The sequence below is a fragment of the Triticum aestivum genome, chromosome 5A, assembly GCF_018294505.1.
Source record: "Triticum aestivum cultivar Chinese Spring chromosome 5A, IWGSC CS RefSeq v2.1, whole genome shotgun sequence".
NCBI lineage: Eukaryota > Viridiplantae > Streptophyta > Magnoliopsida > Poales > Poaceae > Triticum > Triticum aestivum.
In genome coordinates, this window is record NC_057806.1 from 264,663,202 (window position 1) to 264,681,686 (window position 18,485).

Consider the following 18,485-nt stretch of genomic DNA (forward strand, 5'->3'; position numbering starts at 1 on the left):
GCGAAGTAGACATCAAGCTCTTTTCTGGCGCCGTTGCCGGGGAGGTGAGTGCTTAAAGGTATATCTTTAGATCTTGCAATTGAATCTTTTAGTTTCTTGTTTTATCACTAGTTTGGTTCATAAAAGAAAACTACATAAAAAATGGAGTTGAGGTTGCATAATATTATTGATCATCTTTATAATATCTTTCTTGAAAATGATGGTTCAAAAAATTGTGCTCAATTTATAGAAGAAGAAGTCAATAAAATGCTTGGCACAAAATATTTGAATGACGAGCATGACATTTTCTTTACCCTTCTTGTGTTTAATGACATAAGGGAAAGTCTCAATGAATTCAACCCATTTAGCATGTCTACGGTTCAGTTTTGCTTGACTTTTAATGTGTTTCAAAGATTCATGATCAGAATGTATAACAAATTCCTTGGGCCATAAATAATGTTGCCATGTTTCTAAGGTCCGAACAAGAGCATATAATTCTTTATCATAAGTAGAATAGTTCAGACTAGGCCCACTCAATTTTTCAGAAAAGTATGCAACAGGTTTTCCATCTTGTAATAACACACCTCCTAATCCAATTCCACTAGCATCACATTCAAGCTCAAAAGTCTTATTGAAATTAGGAAGTTGGAGTAAAGGAGCATGTGTCAACTTAACTTTCAATACCGTGAAGGCTTCTTCTTGTGCGGTACCCCAAACAAAAGGCACATCCTTCTTTGTAAGCTCGTTGAGAGGTGCAGCAATGGTGCTGAAATCTCTCACAAAACGCCTATAGAAACCAGCGAGGCCAAGGAAACTCCTCACTTGTGTGACCATTTTGGGCTGCGGCCAACTCTCAATAGCTTTAATCTTGGCTTTATCAACTTCAATTCCCTGTGGAGTAACAACATAGCCAAGAAAAGATACTCGGTCGGTGCAAAAGGTGCACTTTCCAAGGTTTCCAAACAAACGTGCATCACGTAGAGCAATAAAAACAGCACGTAAATGTTCCAAATTTTCCTCCAAAGATTTGCTATAAATCAATATGTCATCAAAGTAAACTACCACAAATCGTCCAATGAAAGCACGTAAAACTTCGTTCATTAACCTCATGAAAGTACTAGGTGCATTAGTTAACCCAAAAGGCATGACTAACCACTCATATAATCCAAACTTAGTTTTAAATGCTGTTTTCCATTCATCTCCCAATTTCATACGAATTTGATGGTATCCACTACGCAAATCAACTTTGGAGAATATTGTAGAGCCACTCAATTCATCAAGAATATCATCTAACCTAGGAATAGGATGACAATAACGAATAGTAATATTATTAATGCCTCTACAATCAACGCACATACGCGACGTACCATCCTTTTTCGGCACTAAAATGATAGGAACAGCACAAGGACTAAGGGATTCGCGTATATAACCTTTGTCGAGCAGTTCTTGTACTTAACGCATAATCTCCTTCGTCTCCTCTGGATTGGTACGGTATGGTGCACGGTTGGGTAGCGAAGCACCGGGAATTAAGTCAATTTGATGCTCAATCCCTCGAATAGGTGGTAAACCCAGTGGCACGTCTTGTGGAAAGACGTCAGCGAACTCCTGCAAAATGTTAGTGACAGCAGGGGCAAAGAGGAAGGCACGTCCTCGAATGAAAATAATGCCTCTTTGCACACAAAAGCATAGCAAACAGATTTGCTAAAATCTAGCTCATCAATATCAGATTTGGTGGCAAGTAAACATGCACTTTTCAATTTAATTTCAGAAACAACAGTAGATGGTTTATTATTAGGCTTCATTTGGTGCTCAAATTCTTTTGCCACAATCTGATTTTCACTCTTATTTGTCTCATGTTTTGCTTTATTAGCTCTATTAATATCATCTTTCAAAATGGAATCAGGAGTCATAGGAAGCAAAGTAATATTTTTATCGTTATGAACAAGAGTATACTGATTGTTTCTACCATGGCGTACAGAATTTTTATCAAATTGCCATGGTCTACCAAGTAATAAGGAACATGCTTGCATAGGTACCACATCACAATCAACATAATCAGCATATGTAGAGATACTAAAATGCACACGAACAGTATGTGTTACCTTAATCTTGCCGCTGTTGTTGAACCATTGGATGTAGTAAGGATGTGGATGTGGTCTTGTGGTGAGAGATAGATTCTCCACCATCTCCATGCTAGCCAAGTTATTGCAGCTCCCTCCATCTATGATCACGCGAACAGAACGTTCCTTCACAACTCCCTTTGTATGGAACAAATTATGCCTCTGATTTTGCTCAGCTTGTGTAACCTGCACACTCAAAACACGTTGAGCAACTAAACATTCATACCTGTCAGCATCTTCAGGAGCCATGTATTGCGTCTCATGATCAGAATCGTCTCCACCGTGTTCTTCACGTGTAATAAGAGCCAAAGTCTCCTCATCATAGTCACTAGCGGACTCATACCCACCATCCTCAGTAACAATCATCACACGCTTAGATGGGCATTCTCTCGCATAATGACCTCCACCCTTGCAACGTCGACAAATAATATCATGTGTTTGCCCTGTTGATGCCATGGATGAAGAAGAGCTCTTTGCAGGCCCAGAAGGTGTGCTCTTGGCAGATAGTGGTGATTGTGCCTGCTTTATTGTATCACGGTTAGAGGTGGCAGCCGACGGAGGCGCTGGTGTAGCAGAACGTGTGGAAGTAGATGATGCACGTGGTGTCCATGATGAACGTCGACCTGCAGAAAAGTTAGTATGCACCAATGCATGTCGATCCTGCACTTCACGTTCAGCTTTACAAGCAAGATGGAATAAACGAGTGATATTAGTATACTCCTTATACTCTAGAATCGTCTGAATCTCTCTATTTAATCCACCCATAAAACGTGCAAGCATAGCTTCATTCTCCTCAACAATACCACATCTAATCATGCCAGTTTGTAATTCCTGATAATATTCTTCTACAGAATTTTTTCCCTGTCTTAAGCGCTGCAATTTTTGAAGTAATTGACGTTGATAATATAGTGGAACCCAACGAGTACGCATAGCAGTTTTCAAAGCAGCCCAAGTAGCCAAAATAGGATATAATCTACAATGCTCAGACCACCAAACACATGCAAAACTAGTGAATGCACAAACAGCAGCAGGAACACGTCTCTCCTCGGGATATTGTAAACATGTAAATTGTTGTTCAGTTTCTAACTCCCAAGTAAGATATATATCAGGAACATATCTACCCTCAAATGGTGGAATATTCAATTTTAGTTTAGGGAGATGGTCATGATCTCGTACCTGAGGGTGAGCCCTACCATTGCCATTATTTGCATGTGGACGACCTGGTGGTTGCTGTGCTGGTGGTGGCACGTAGTTCTGATTTTGATCAACCTCATCCTCATAATCTCCCACATAATCATCCTCCTCCACATCAGGAGTAGGAGCCGCAGAAGTATCAACAGCAGCACCAGCAGTTTGGCCCGACTGAAGAGGGACACGGCTCGCTCGGCGGAGGGCTATTTCCCGACGTGGAGGTAGTCGGTGTTGTTGCTGTTGTTGCAGAGGTGCGGCAGGAGCAGCCGGTGGTGGTGGTGGAAAACGCGAAAGCAATTCAGCAAACTTGTTATCAAGCTTTGTTTCAAACGTCTTCTACATGCCATCTATCTTCTCCATGGCCTCTTCAAATCTGTTTATCACATCTTGCACCTGTACACTCATCATTTGCTGAAACGTATCATGAAGCTCCTTGTTCGTCAAGTTCTCCCAGTCAGTCTCGTCGGCTTGTGATCCTGGCATGGTTAGCAGCAATAGAAACACACAAGAATATGATCCTACAGACTACTAACAAGTGGTGGTGGTGGCGGGTGTCACAAATCCGTCAAGCAAATCTCAAATTCTTACCAGTTCTTACCCAGCAGCAGGCGGTGATCGGCAACCGTTATAGTCAAAACTCTCAAGAGCTTGGATAGAGCATGATTGCAATGTTGTTAGTATGAACTCTTTGAATATCCAAAATCATAATGATGATTGCACAAGTCATGACAAAAATGTTTCCTATAAGCATGTCACTTTTTGCGGAATGAATTGGGAGTGCCTTTGCTCACCAAAAAGGGAAGATAGATTTTGTAAGAAGCATAAATATTTAGAAACAAAAAGGTTGCAAGAGAGGCTAGATTATTGTGCTGAAAGATGTAATTTTTTTGCCATCCTTGTGAACTTTGCAATGAACGTGGTCATTTAAATCTCTAATGCGATTTATTTCATGATCAAATCATGTCCACAAATTGTGATAAGTTGATTACCCTTGAGCATCATAAAGAGCTTAGTCTTCTTTTGGGGTATGAAGAAATGAAACGTAAAACTAATGGTTTTCCAAATCCCAAGAGATTTCTTGGTTTTGATCTAGAAGAAATTTATATGTTTTGTGCGGTAAATTGCATTGAGAATCCTTATATTGCCAACTATCTAAAGTCAAGAGAACAAATGGAATATGAATAGAGTACTAATGAAAGGGAAAATGTTTCCCATTACCCTCCTAGTGTTTACTATGATGAATCAGGTAACGAGGAGGAGCTTCCTATCCAATCAATCTCTTCAACAAGGAGCTTGAAAGAATCAATTAAACCCACACATGATGTGGTGAAGAAGAAGAAAATAAGAAAGAGTAGAGGTACAAAGGTATCTCTCCCAAATAATGTTTCTCCTATCACCATTGTGCCTCATGAAAGTGAATCAAATATGTTGATGGAGGATGATAATATTGAGTTTGATTTTGTGATACCTACTACTTGTTGTAAAGATTATGATTGGTAATACAACGATATCCCTTATGATCTTGAAAAAAAATTTAGCACTTTCTTGGAAGAATATGCTAATAATGTTTGCTATACTATTGGTGTCATTCATGCTATTGATAAGAATGATTGTGATGATATGCAAAACCTCAAGCTTGGGGATGCTATGTTTGATGAGTATGATATGCTTGAAGATTTATTTGCTGGAAGTAATGCTTGTCCTAAGCTTGGGGATGATTTTCTTAATGAATATGATCCTTTTATTCCTTCTACTTTCGATAAGAAAATTTATTATGATGGTAGCATACCTCCTATTTATGATGATTACATTGATGAAAGTGGGCTTGGAAGAGTGTCAACTCTAGGTAGTAGTGATCCCACTATTTTGGAGGGTGTTGAATCTTATTACAATATTGATGAAAGTGGATATGGAGAGGTCATGACTTTATTTAGTGATACATCCACTATTTTGGAAGAGGTTTCAATTGACTATGACAATGAAGTTGCTATCTATGATGATTATTATGATGACATGTATGCCATAAAGAGTAATACATTTTCTATGCTTGTGCATCATGAAAAGAGTGATGTCTGTGATAGTTATATTGTTGAATCCATTCATGATGCCTCTGAAAATTATTATGAGAAAGGAACTTATGCCCTAACATATCTCAATAATATCAAGTTTCTTCTCTATGTGTTGATTGTTTTGAAGTTACACTTGTTTTGCCTTCCTATGCTAGTTGATTCTTGTTCCCATAAGTTGTTTGATCACAAAATCCCTATGCATAGGAAGTGTGTTAGACCTAAATGTGCTAGTCATATGCTTCATTATGCTCTCTTTATGTTTCAATTCTTATATTTTATGCGGGCATCATCGAAATCATCATGCCTAGCTTGAAAGACATAAAAGAAAAGCGCTTGTTGGGAGACAACCCAACACTTTTACCTATTGTTTTTGTGTGCTCACATGCTTATTCTACTGTAGTAATCACCTTTTATTGTTTTTGTTTCAATAAAGTGCCAAGTAAAGCCTTTAGGATCTTGTTGGGTGATAGTTGCTTTGATCTTGCTGAAAAATAGAAACTTTTGCGCTCACAAAAATAATTCTAGTTTTTAACAGAAGAGTGCTATTGAGTTGATCCTTTTTGCAGAAGATTAACATACAAATTGCTCACGTGGTCCTAAATTTTCAGAATTTTTGGATTAGCAGAAGTATGGTTTGAGTACAGATTACTACAGACTGTTCTGTTTTTGACAGATTCTGTTTTCAATGCATAGTTTGCTTGTTTTCTAGTTTTTATGGCTTATATTGCTCAATATAAATTGTATAAATGATATGATACAGTAGGCATTGTTCTAGAACAATCCTGAATCTTGTCTTTGATAGTACCAAAACTGGAATGGTTTGCTCTTTATCTCACAAAGTTCTGATAAGTTTTGTGTGATTGAAGTTTTCAAGTTTTGGGTGAGATATCGATATGAGGAGAATAAGGAGTGACAAGAACCTAAGCTTGGGTATGCCCAAGGCACCCCCAAGGAAATTTTCAAGGAATATCCAAGCAACTAAGCTTGGGGATGCCTTGGAAGGCATCCCCTCTTTCGTCTCCAACATTATTAGTAACCTCGCTTGGAGCTATGTTTTCATTCGTCACATGACATGTGTTTTACTTGGAGCATCAATTTATTTTGTTAGGATTTGCTTGCTGTTAACGTTTTGCATCTTTTATTTCAATAGAAGTGGCAATGTTAGCCTTTGCCATGCTTATTTTGCTAGTATACTTGTTGCTGTTTGAAAACAGAAAGTTTACCGCTGTTGCAAAAATTCCCTAGAAAAGTCAGAATGTGATAAAATGTTGAAACTTTTTGAAAAATGATCTCTAATAAATTTTATTCAGTGTGGTAAATTTTCATAATGTTTGGAGTTAGGTAAGTATTGATACTCTTGCATTCTTTACAAACTGTACTATTTTGGCATATTGCTGTTATGTTTGCATATGTTTGCTTGTTTAATGATCCTATTTGAGAATAGGAGTATTAAATATGCAGAGACATTTAGTATGCAATGTTGAATAATAACTTTAGTGATTTGCTACAGTAGAGAATGGTAAGGTTTTTGCATTGGTTTATACTAACTTATCTCATGAGTTCTTGTTGAGTTTTGTGTGGATGAAGTTTTTGAGATTTAGGAAAACCGCGATATGAGAGGAATTAAGGAGACACAAAAGCTCAAGCTTGGGGATGCCCAAGGAACCCCAAGATAATATTTCAATAAGTCTCAAGCATCTAAGCTTTGGGATGCCCCGGTAGGCATCCCACCTTTTTTCTTCAACAATTATCGGTTAGTATCGGTTGAGCCTAAATTTTTGCTTCTTCACATGATGTGTGCCATCCTTGGATTGTAATTTTATTTTGTTTTGCTTGCTGTTTTAATAAAGTACTTAGATCTGAATTTGTTTAAATAAAATAGAGTCCTCAAACAGTCGCCAGAGAGGCTAAGTAAGCGGCATTCACATCCTGTCAATGAAGCTCTTTTCTATGGCATTTACTCTTGTGCTTCACTTATATCTTATGATTAAATTGTTGAATAAATTGAATTTCATGAAGTTGAAATCATATCATGCCTAGTGATAGCTTCACATTGGGTTTAGAAAGTGAAATCTTTTGAGGCTTGACAATCACAATATTGGTCATACAAGCAATTCACGAATAATTAGTATAAGGAAGAGAACTTTCACATGTAAATACACTATCATGGAAATCTCTTGTGATTGTGAGCCCCCATCAAAATATTATATGCCAAAATTGTTGATGTTGGACAAGGAAGACAACATAATTATTTATGTTTGGTCATATTCACATAGAAGTTATATTGTCATAGATCCTTCAACATGTGGTGCTTGCCCCCCATCTTTGCTAGCCAAAAATTCCGCACCAATTAGAGATACTACTTGTGCATCCAAAAACCCTTAAACCCAAATCTTATTTTCAAGAGTCCACTATATCTACCTATATGTGGTATTCTTTTGCCGTTCTAAGCAAATTTGCATGTGCCATCTCTAATTTTCAAAATAAACTTCTCTTTTGTGTGTTTGTTTCGCTCACGGAGCAGTGAGGGTGGCTAATATTTTCCATGCTAGATGTGTTATTCTCACGATGAGTGTTTATTCAATTGTCATTGCATGAGAGGAAGGCAAAGGTATTAGGGATGCCCAGTCCCGAAATGAAAAATGAATTTACTTTATGTTATCAAATAATAAATTCCTTAGAAAGTGTTGGTATGTAGGGCACCCGTGGATACGGTTAGCCATGGAACGTGAAAGTATGGTGAGAAAAGGAATAAACTTAATTTTCTGTTTGGGAACCGCCTATGATATATCTAGCATGGAAAGTGTTGGGAACTCTAAGTCGTTTTCGTTGGTAGGATGGATACACCTCCCAAAATGTTTTTATCTCTATGTGTTTCGCTTTGAGCTCTGGCACCTCTACAAATCCCTACTTCCCTCTGCGAAGGGCCTATCTTTTACTTTTATGTATTTACTTTTATGCAAAGAGTCAAAGTATTTCTCTCTATCCTTTTTATTTTTCTCTTTTGGCAAGCATCATGTGGTGAGGAAAGTTCTAGGCACATATGTCTAGTTGAATATGGATAGCATGAGTTATTATTGTTGACATCACCCTTGAGGTGAATACATTGGGAGGCAAAATAATAAGCCCCTATCTTTCTATGTGTCTGGTTGAAACGTTTTGCTCATGTGTACGTGGTGAGTGTTAGCAATCATAGAAGACTATATGATGGTTGAGTATGTGGAGCTCTTACTTAACTCTATTGAATAAGTTGAATTGCAATTGCTTGGTGACTAAGAACATAGGTTGTTGAGTTTCAAGAGAATTCATTGTTTGAACCTTAACATGTGAATTGGTTGCCACTATAACATGAGAAGTTTCATAAGAAAGAATTGTTGTTATGATGCGAGGAAAAGGGATTGAAATTATCATTGATCAAACTTATGCACTTTGCTAGCATTCACACTTCATAAATTATTTCTTTTATCATTTACCTACTCGAGGACGAGTAGGAATTAAGCTTGGGGATGCTGATACATCTCCAACATATCTATAATTTATGAAGTATTCATGCCGTTATATTATCATTCTTGGATGTTTTATAATCATTTTATAGCAACTTTATATCATTTTTGGGGACTAACCTATTGACCCAGTGCCCAGTGCCAGTTGCTGTTTTTTGCGTTTACATCGCAAAAAATCAATATCAAACGGAGTCCAAACACCGCGAAACTTTACGGAGATTTTTTTTGGACTAGAAGGAACCCATTGGGCTAGAGCTGCACCTGGGGGGTGCCCCGAGGGGGGCACAACCCACCAGGGCGCGCCCAAGTGGGTTGTGCCCACCTCTGTGGCCTCCTGCACCCCCTTTTTGCACTATAAATTCCCAAATATTCCGAAACCCTTTGGGTTAACCTAGATCAGAAGTTCCGCTGCCGCAGGGCTCCGTAGCCACCGAAAACCAATCTAGACCCGTTCCGGCACCCTGCCGGAGGGGGGGGGGGAATCATCTTCGGTGGCCATCTTCATCATCCCGGCGTCCACCACAATGAGGAGGGAGTAGTCCGCCCTCGGGGCTGAGGGTTTGTACCAGTAGCTATCTGATTGATCTCTCTCTCATGATCTATATCATGGGCTTTGTTAATATAGTCGGATCATATGATGTTTCTCCCCTCTATACCCTTGTTGTGATGAATTGAATCTTTACCCTTTGAAGTTTTGTCATGTCGGATTGAATGTTCAGATTTGAGAACACATGATATATGTCTTGCGGTATGAATACTTGAGGTGACAATTGGGGTATCTTATTGATTCACTTGATATATGTTATGGCATTCAACTCACGGATTCCCGTGGTGATATTGGGGTAATCTATGCATAGGGGTTGATGCACATTTTTATTATCTTTTCCCCAACGGAAACTTTGGGGTCTCTTTATAGTTCTTTGTGTGGATTGAGTATTATGATTATGAACTTGCTTTGGTGTTATCTTAGTACGGACTCTAGGATAGATCGAACTAAAAAATAGCTTTTTGTTATTTTAGCACGGACTCTTGAATAGATCAAACAGAAATAATAGCTTTGAGGTGGTTTAGTACCCTAAAAACAATTCCTATCTTTTGTTCTCCGCTAATAGGACCTTGGGAGTGATTGTTTTTTACACTTTGAGGGATAATCACATGATCCAACTATATTAGCATTGTTGAGAGGTTGCACTAGCGAAAGTACGGACCCTAGGCCTTGTTTTTAAGCATTGCAATATCGTTCTTGTGCCCGTTTACTATTTGCTACCTTGCTATTTTTATTTATTAAGATTATAAAAATATATTTCTACCATCCATATTACACTTTTATCACCATCTCTTCGCCGAACTAGTGCACCTATACAATTTGCCATTGTATTGGGTGTGTTGGGAACACAAGAGATTTCTTGTATTTGGTTGCAGGGTCATTTGAGAGAGACCATCTTCATCCTACACCTCTCACAGATTGATAAACCTTAGGTCATCCACTTGAGGGAAAATTGCTACTGTCCTACAAAACTCTGCGCTTGGAGGCCCAACACGTGTCTACAAGAATAAAGTTGCGCAGTAGACATCAGACGCTTCTAGTGTTGGGGGAATATCTAGGTGTTTATGGAGCGAAGATTAGGGTTAGGATGTCTAGGGGGGCCCACAAGCCAAGGGACGCCCCCGGGGCGCGCCCCTAGGGCTTGTGGCCTCCCCATAGGTCTTCTGGCCTCCTCTCCAAGTCTCCTGGGTGTCTTCTGGTCCAAGAAAAATTATCAGGAAAGTTTTATTCCATTTGGACTCCGTTTGATATCCATTTTCTGTAAAACTCAAAACAAGGAAAAAACAGAAAATGGCACTGGGCTATAGGTTAATAAGTTAGTCCCAAAAATAATATAAAATAGCAGATTAATGCATATGAAACATCCAAAACAGATAATATAATAGCATGAAACAATCAAAAATTATAGATACGTTGGAGACGTATCACACGCCCCACGCCCGCCTACGCCAGGCCGCGCCGCTACGCCCTTGTGCCCACTCGCTCCCGCCCTGCGTACCTCCCATGGTCTGCTGGCCCTGGCCACCGTCGAACCCCTGTGCCCGCGTGTGTCCTCGCCAGAGAGGGGCACGACATGTGCCCCTGGCAAGTGGGGCCGACCAATTTAGTTAGTGCTAACCCCTCAACAGTACTAAGCCCCCTTACTAACTAGCCATGTGACAGGTGGGGGCCCACCACAAATTAAACTAGTTTAAATCAATCCAATTAACACATTAGACAATGACAGGTGGACCCCTCCCTCACAGTCTGACTGGTCAACGTTGACCCCTTTTAACCAGCCGACTAGACTTTTGACTGGCCCTGCATGTCATTGACTGTGGCTGGTTCTGTCTGAGTCTACATAGTAATTACCATTTAATTTAAAATTAATATTAACTATAGAAAATCTTTAAAACTTTGAAAAATCATATAAAATAATGTGTAACTCGGATGAATATAATTTATATATGAAAAATGATCAGAAAAATAAGATGAATCTGAATATGCCATCCACATACCCGTCACATGCCCCAACAGTGCAAACATGGAATCTTCCCCTTCAGGTCGTCCATCCGATAACTGTCTGAAGCCTGGAAAATATTCGCGAATATTTTCCCACTCCGTCTGTAAAGCGTAGCACTGCGTTAGGTCACTATAACATCCCAAATTTTCAATTTGGAATGTTATACAATAGATCGTCATTTGCATAGCATATTTTATTGCATTCTGGTTGATCCGAGAAATTCTACGCAACTCAAGGACCCTTGGAGAGAGTTCGGGATTTCGTTATTTTCATATTTGAGTTTTCTCAAATTTTGAAAATATGATCATTTGATTTTATTTATTTTATCTTCAATCATTTCTATTACAAAAATATGAGAGAGGGAATAAAATGAATTTCCCAAAATAAAGAAATATTGAGGATTTAATAAATAAATCAAATAAGATTTTATTTTGGTTTTATTTGCTATTTTATTTGAATTAGGGAAAAATGCGTGTTTTTCAAAATTGCATTTAGCCCCCAAATAAATATTCATCCTGTGCGGATTGATTTTAGAAGCCGGGGAAATTTTATTTCGGGATTTTTGGAGTTCGTTTAGTATTCCTTTTGTTTTTTTCTGAGCGTAATTATTTAAAAAAAGGTCCGAACCGACCTACCGGGCTGTGTCCAACCAGGACACCTGGCCCGGCCGGCCTTTATAAGCCGGGGGAGCCCAACCCGAGCCGCCCCAAACCCTAAACCTAGCCACCCGCCCCGCGCCGCCGCCAACGCGCCGCCCCGCCGCGCCGCTGCCCCGCGCCGCCACCCGCGCCGCTGCCCCGTGCCACCACCCGTGCCGCTGCCCCGCCACCGCCGCCGATGATCGCCGGAGCCGCTCCGCCGCCGCCGCCGTTCACTGGAGCCGCCGAGGTAGACGTCGTTGCCTCGGTTTTCGCGTAGAAAACCGATCGTTTTTAAAAAAAACTTAGATTTGTTTTTTTTGTTAGATCGGTTTTTTCGGTTTAGTTAAATAGCGAGCGTTCGCTTGTTTGTTCGTTTTAACAAATGCGTTCATCGATTAGATCCAGATAAAGAACGTTCGTTCGTTAATTTGTTCGTCGTTTTTATTTTCTCAGATTAAATCCACGACTTTTCTGATCGCGATTCCTGATCCGTTTTTCGTTTTAGTCTAACTTTTCGCTCGTTTGTCGGAATCAGGCGATTCAAGCGCCTGGAGTTTCGTCTCGAAACCCTCTTTCCGTTTAACCAACTCAAACAAGTTTTTGCACTGTAATAATTACCCTAGATCCAGAATAGTAAACGAAGCTTGTTTCTTTTGCTGTTTGACTTTCGTTGCTTCGTTTGATTTGATTCTTTTTGCCAACCGGAGTTCTTAAGTTGAACTTTCTGGTTAGATATCTTATTTGAGTTTTACCTGTGCATTAGTTGAGTACTTATTGTATGCTTGTTTGTTTGCGATAGAGTACCCAGAGTGCGCCGCTTGCTACTTCGAATCGCTAGGTTTTGCAGATCATCAACAAGGCAAGTAACACTTTGATCATATCTCCTGATACCTAGTTTTATTGCATTAGATCAATCCTCACACATTGCATTGTTTAGGATCTAATTAAATTGTGGGTTTGGGAAGTAGTTGAGGCAGTACCAATTACCTGTTATTATCAAACCTTTGGGAGTTACTTCTACGTTTGCTTATTATGCCATGCTATGCTAGTAGACGTGGATTGGGTGAGTGTATCCATGACAGATGTGAGATTGTTAATTAATGGTTTATTTAAGGTGGCAACCTAAACACACATCTGGCTGGATCAAGGCACCTGGGTATTCCAGCAATTGCCTATTTTCTTTTGGACCACCACCCAGGCCTAAAGGGATCATGAGCTTATTCATGCTAGAAACTTCCGTGTGCAGCCACAAGCTACTATGGGCTCTAGCATAGTTGACTAAGTTGTGCGAACTCTTATAGTGGTAGACTAACAGATGTAGGGGAAAGTAGGTGTAACGGTCTACCTGATCGTAAGGTGCTAGCGCTTCTGAAAGACTATGTCTCGGTCATCCGTTTCTCAAACACCATGTAGTGCGAGAAACCAAACGAAGGCGATCAAGTCTTATGGGGAAAAGTGTGCAAACCTCTGAAGAGTGTATAAACTAATCATGGTTAGCTGTGTCCCCGGTTATGGACATCTTGAGTATCTAGTACCTGGATTATCATGTGAATCTCAACATGTTACTCTAAAATTAATTTTGTTGGGTTTTGTTTAATGATGATGCTTAATTGGGATTGAGAATGCTGTCAACCATTCTCAATGTTTAACAACTACCATGATAGTTAAATAAAATCTATTCCTTTGCAGTAGGGAAAAATTGGCTTTACGCAAAACTGTAACCATAGAGCTTTCCACCAGCCAGATATGCATATAGTATAGCCCATTTCTTTCATTGCTCTCTATGTTACATTGCCAGCATATTCCATGTGCTGACCCGTTTCGGGCTGCAACGTTAATGTTGCAGACTTTTCAGACGACGATTAAGGTGCTTTTAGGTCGTGGTTCTATACTCAGCGATGCCGTTGGAGTTGATGGACTCACTTATCTTCCAAGCCTTCCGTTGTTATCGTTATTGGATGGCCTTAAGCCATATTTATTATAATAAGTTCTCTTTTGAGACACTCGATGTAATAAGTGTGTGATTGCTACTCTGTTATAAATCCTTCAAGTATTGTGTGGTGTCAGCATTACTGATCCAGGGATGACACCTGAGCACAGAGATTGGACCGGTTGAGGTCTGATCGCTACAAGATGGTATCAGAGCACACGCTGACTGTAGGACACGACCACTAAGCTAAAAGACCTAGATCACTACTCACTCTCTTCTCTTTCTGACTTCTCATACCTTCTGCTCTTTTAGGATGGCGGATGCAAGGAACAAGTTCACGCAACCGGATGAAGATACACCCTTTGGACGTCACTTGAAGGAAGTCACTAGATAGCTGAACATAGGAGTACCAAGCTTCACCGGAACCTACAACGCCACTTTACCTGAATAAGAGCGCCGGATGATTCAAATTCAAGTTCCAGGAAGGACGTTCATGCCATTCACTGAGCCCATAGAGTTTTATTTTGATGCACCAACTTGGAATCTAGGAAAGAGCATGGCAGCTCACATCGCCATGGGACGCATTGGAGAAGTTTACCGCAATGATCTCAAGGATACTATCTACCAGATTTGTGGGCGCCGAGATGAGCACTGGGAGATGATCAGCACCAGGAAGGATAGATCAATTGCAGCTTTTATCCAGGAGTTAAACCAGCACATTCAATGTCAGGAGAACCAAATGTGCGCTGACATGATAGATCTGAAGAAGGCAAGGACAAGAATCAAGGAACTGGAGGAAGAACTCAAGGCTACGCGTGAAGATTATGAAGAGGAAATCGAAGTACTAGTGGACAAGAATGCCGACTTAACAATGAAGATTGGAATATTCATGGGAGGCCCTACACCAGTAGAAGAGGACGAAGAACCCAAGGAGATTCGCCCGGAAGACTACATCATCATCGACGACACCGACTCAGATCTAGACAATAGCGATGATGACTATGTTGATGAAGCTAGAGCAGATATCATGGAGTCTGCAACCGAAGAATATTTCTAGTAGACCACCCCATCAGTAGTAGTAGTCCACCATGTAAATATAGTAGTCTGAGCACTTTTGCGATAGTTAGATCGATTGTATGCCCTTGTTTGATTGATTGAATGAAGTGAATTGTTTGCTTTTGCCTCATGTGCATATGGGTAGTGTTTTCTCTCTAGACCCCTCTCTATTCTTAAATCTCATCTTTTCTAAACCCTTAGATGCCTCCGAGACGTGACCCCGGATTTACCTTCCCACCGGAGCTCACTCAGTTGATCCAGCAGCAGAACACATTGATGCAGTTGCTAGTGCAGAAACAGAATCATGGGAACAACAACAACCCACCACCACCACCTGTTGATCACTTAGCCCGTTTTCTTAGGCTGAATCCGCCGGTGTTTTCCAGTAGCACCGAGCCGATAGTAGCAGATGATTAGCTCCGCACGACAGCAAGGGAGTTGACCACGGCGGGATGGACGGATGCGGAAAAGGTGAAGTTTGCCGCACATCAGCTTGAAGGACCCGCATCATCATGGTGGGAGAATTTCACCGCCACTTTCCCTGTCGACACTATCACATGGGACCAGTTTCAGCAGGCTTTTTGTAGTGCCCATGTTTCAGCAGGAGCTATGGCCATGAAGAAGCGAGAGTTTCGCAACCTGCGCCAAGGAGGATGGACAGTTGGCCAGTATGTGGAGGACTTTAGTAAGCTAGCACGTTATGCCCCAGATGATGTTTTTATGGATGCAGCTAAGCAGGAGAAGTTTCTGGAAGGACTGAATGATGATTTGAGCATGCAGTTGATGGTAGCAACCTTCAACAATTATCAGGAGTTGGTAGATCGTGCTCTCATGATTGAAGGGAAGCAGCAGCAGATTGAGAATCGCAAGAGGAAGTATGGACAAGGGAAATACAATTCAGGAGCTCAGTAGAAGCCCCATTTTACCCCTTGACCGGGAGGACATTTTCAGCATACCCATGGAGGAGGTAGCTCGCACAATCACAACGGCACCCAGAATGGTAATGGGAATGGAGGAAGCAATGGCCAGAACCGCACCAACCCATCAACCCCAGCCAAGAGAGACCTGAGCCAAGTCACTGGTTTTAAGTGCCAGAAGACCGGACATTATGCCAATGAATGTCCTGAATCGCAGAATGGTAATGGCAATGGAAGCTCTGGGAAGAAGCGGAACCCTTTCAACAGGGGACAGGTGAAGCACGTTAATGTGGAGGAGGTTGAAGAGCAGCCGATGCAGTAATCGGTAAGTTTTTGGTTAAGTCATTTACTGCACTCATTCTTTTTGATACTGGTGCATCGCATTCATACATATCAAGGGGATTTGTGGATAAGTATAACTTGACCACCAAAGTTCTTAGAACACCTATGTTTGTAAGCTCACCAGGAGCGGAGTACATGGCTGGTAAGGGATGTTTTCAAGTGCCATTGAGTATAGGTAGGCATGTGTTTCCCTCGGATTTGATCATTTTGGAATCACAAGGATGGGATGTAATTATGGGTATGGATTGGCTGTCGATGTATGGAGGAAACATCGATTGCGCCAGTAAGACGATTTTTCTTACCACCCCAGAAGGAAGAAGGATCAAGTATGTATCCCGGCATGTGCCGAAAAGGACTCAAGTAAATTGTTTAACAGGAGTTGTGCAGGAGGAAGTACCAGTAGTGAAGGATTTCTCTGATGTATCTCCAGAAGAGTTGCCACGCATGCCACCGGATAGAGATATTGAGTTTTTGTTTGAGCTTTTGCCAGGCACAGGGCCAATATCAAAGAGACCATATAGGATGCCCGCAAAAGATTTGGTGGAGATTAAGAAGCAGATTAAGGAGTTACTGGATAAAGGATATATTCGCCCAAGTTCTTTGCCTTGGGGATTGCCAGTACTTCTAGTGGAGAAGAAGGATGGATCATTAAGGATGGTTGTTTATTATCGAGGATTTAATGAAGTAACCATCAAGAACAAATACCCACTACCAATGATCAATGATCTGTGTGATTGATTGCAAGGAGCTAAGGTATTTTCCAAGATCGATCTGATATGTCATTTGGTCTGACTAACGCACCTGCATATTTTATGAACATGATGAACAAAGTGTTTATGGAGTTTTTGGATAAGTTCGTCGTAGTGTTCATTGATGATATCCTGGTTTACTCGAAGAATGAAGAGGAGCATAAGGAGCATTTGCGTTTGGTACTTGGAAAGCTCAGAGAACATCAATTATATGCCAAATTTAGCAAATGTGAGTTTTGTTTGAAAGAAGTTGGATTTCTCGGACACGTTATATCCGGAGAAGGTATAGCAGTAGATCCCACTAAAGTTGATACTGTGACCAATTGGGAAGCCCCAATAACAGTTGGAGAGATTCGGAGTTTTCTTGGACTCGCAGGATACTACCGGAGGTTTATTGAGAATTTCTCAAAGATTGTGAATCCTATGACGGAGTTGTTGAAAAAGGATACCAAGTTCATATGGACTGAGGAATGTGAGGCTAGTTTCCAGGAGTTATAAAACGTTTGGTTACCTCACCAGTATTGATCTTGCCAGATCAGACCAAGGATTATAAGGTGTATTGCGACGCTTCACGTCGAGTACTTGGAGCAGTGCTTATGCAGGAAGGAAGAGTGGTTTCCTATGCCTCACGACATCTTAAGCCCCATGAGTTGAATTATGCTACGCATGATTTGGAGTTAGCAGCCGTAGTGCATGCATTGAAGACTTGGAGACATTTTCTCATTGGAAACCATTGTGAGGTGTACACGGATCACAAGAGTTTGAAGTATATTTTCACACAGAAGGAGTTGAACCTCAAACAAAGGAGATGGTTGGAGCTCATCAAGGATTATGATATGAAATTGCATTATCACCCCGGAAAGGCTAATGTAGTAGCTGACGCATTGAGCCGTAAAAGTCATGTCAACACCTTAATGATGGCAGAATTACCAAGAGAGTTAGCCGAGAATCTTCGTGAGCTGTGTTTGGAGATAGTCCCGAGAGGCTATGTAGCAGCATTGGAGATTCAGTCTACTTTGATGGATAAGATCAGAGAAGCTCAAAAGATTGACAAGGAGATTGCTTCTATTAAGGAGAAAATGAGCAAAGGAAAAGCTAAGGGATTTCGTGAGGATGAGCACGATACCTTATGGTTTGAAGACCGTGTTTATGTGCCTAATGATTCGGAGATCAGGAAGTTAATTTTACAAGAGGCCCATGATTCACCATATTCTATTCACCCAGGAAATACCAAGATGTATTTGGATTTGAAGGATATTTTCTGGTGGACCGGAATGAAGAAGGATATTGCGGAGTATGTAGCAGCTTGTGATGTATGTCAGAGAGTAAAGGCAGAGCATCAGAAGCCAGCCGGATTGCTACAGCCATTGCCGATACCCGAATGGAAGTGGGATAAGCTAGGCATGGATTTTATTACAAGATTTCCCAGAACACATTCA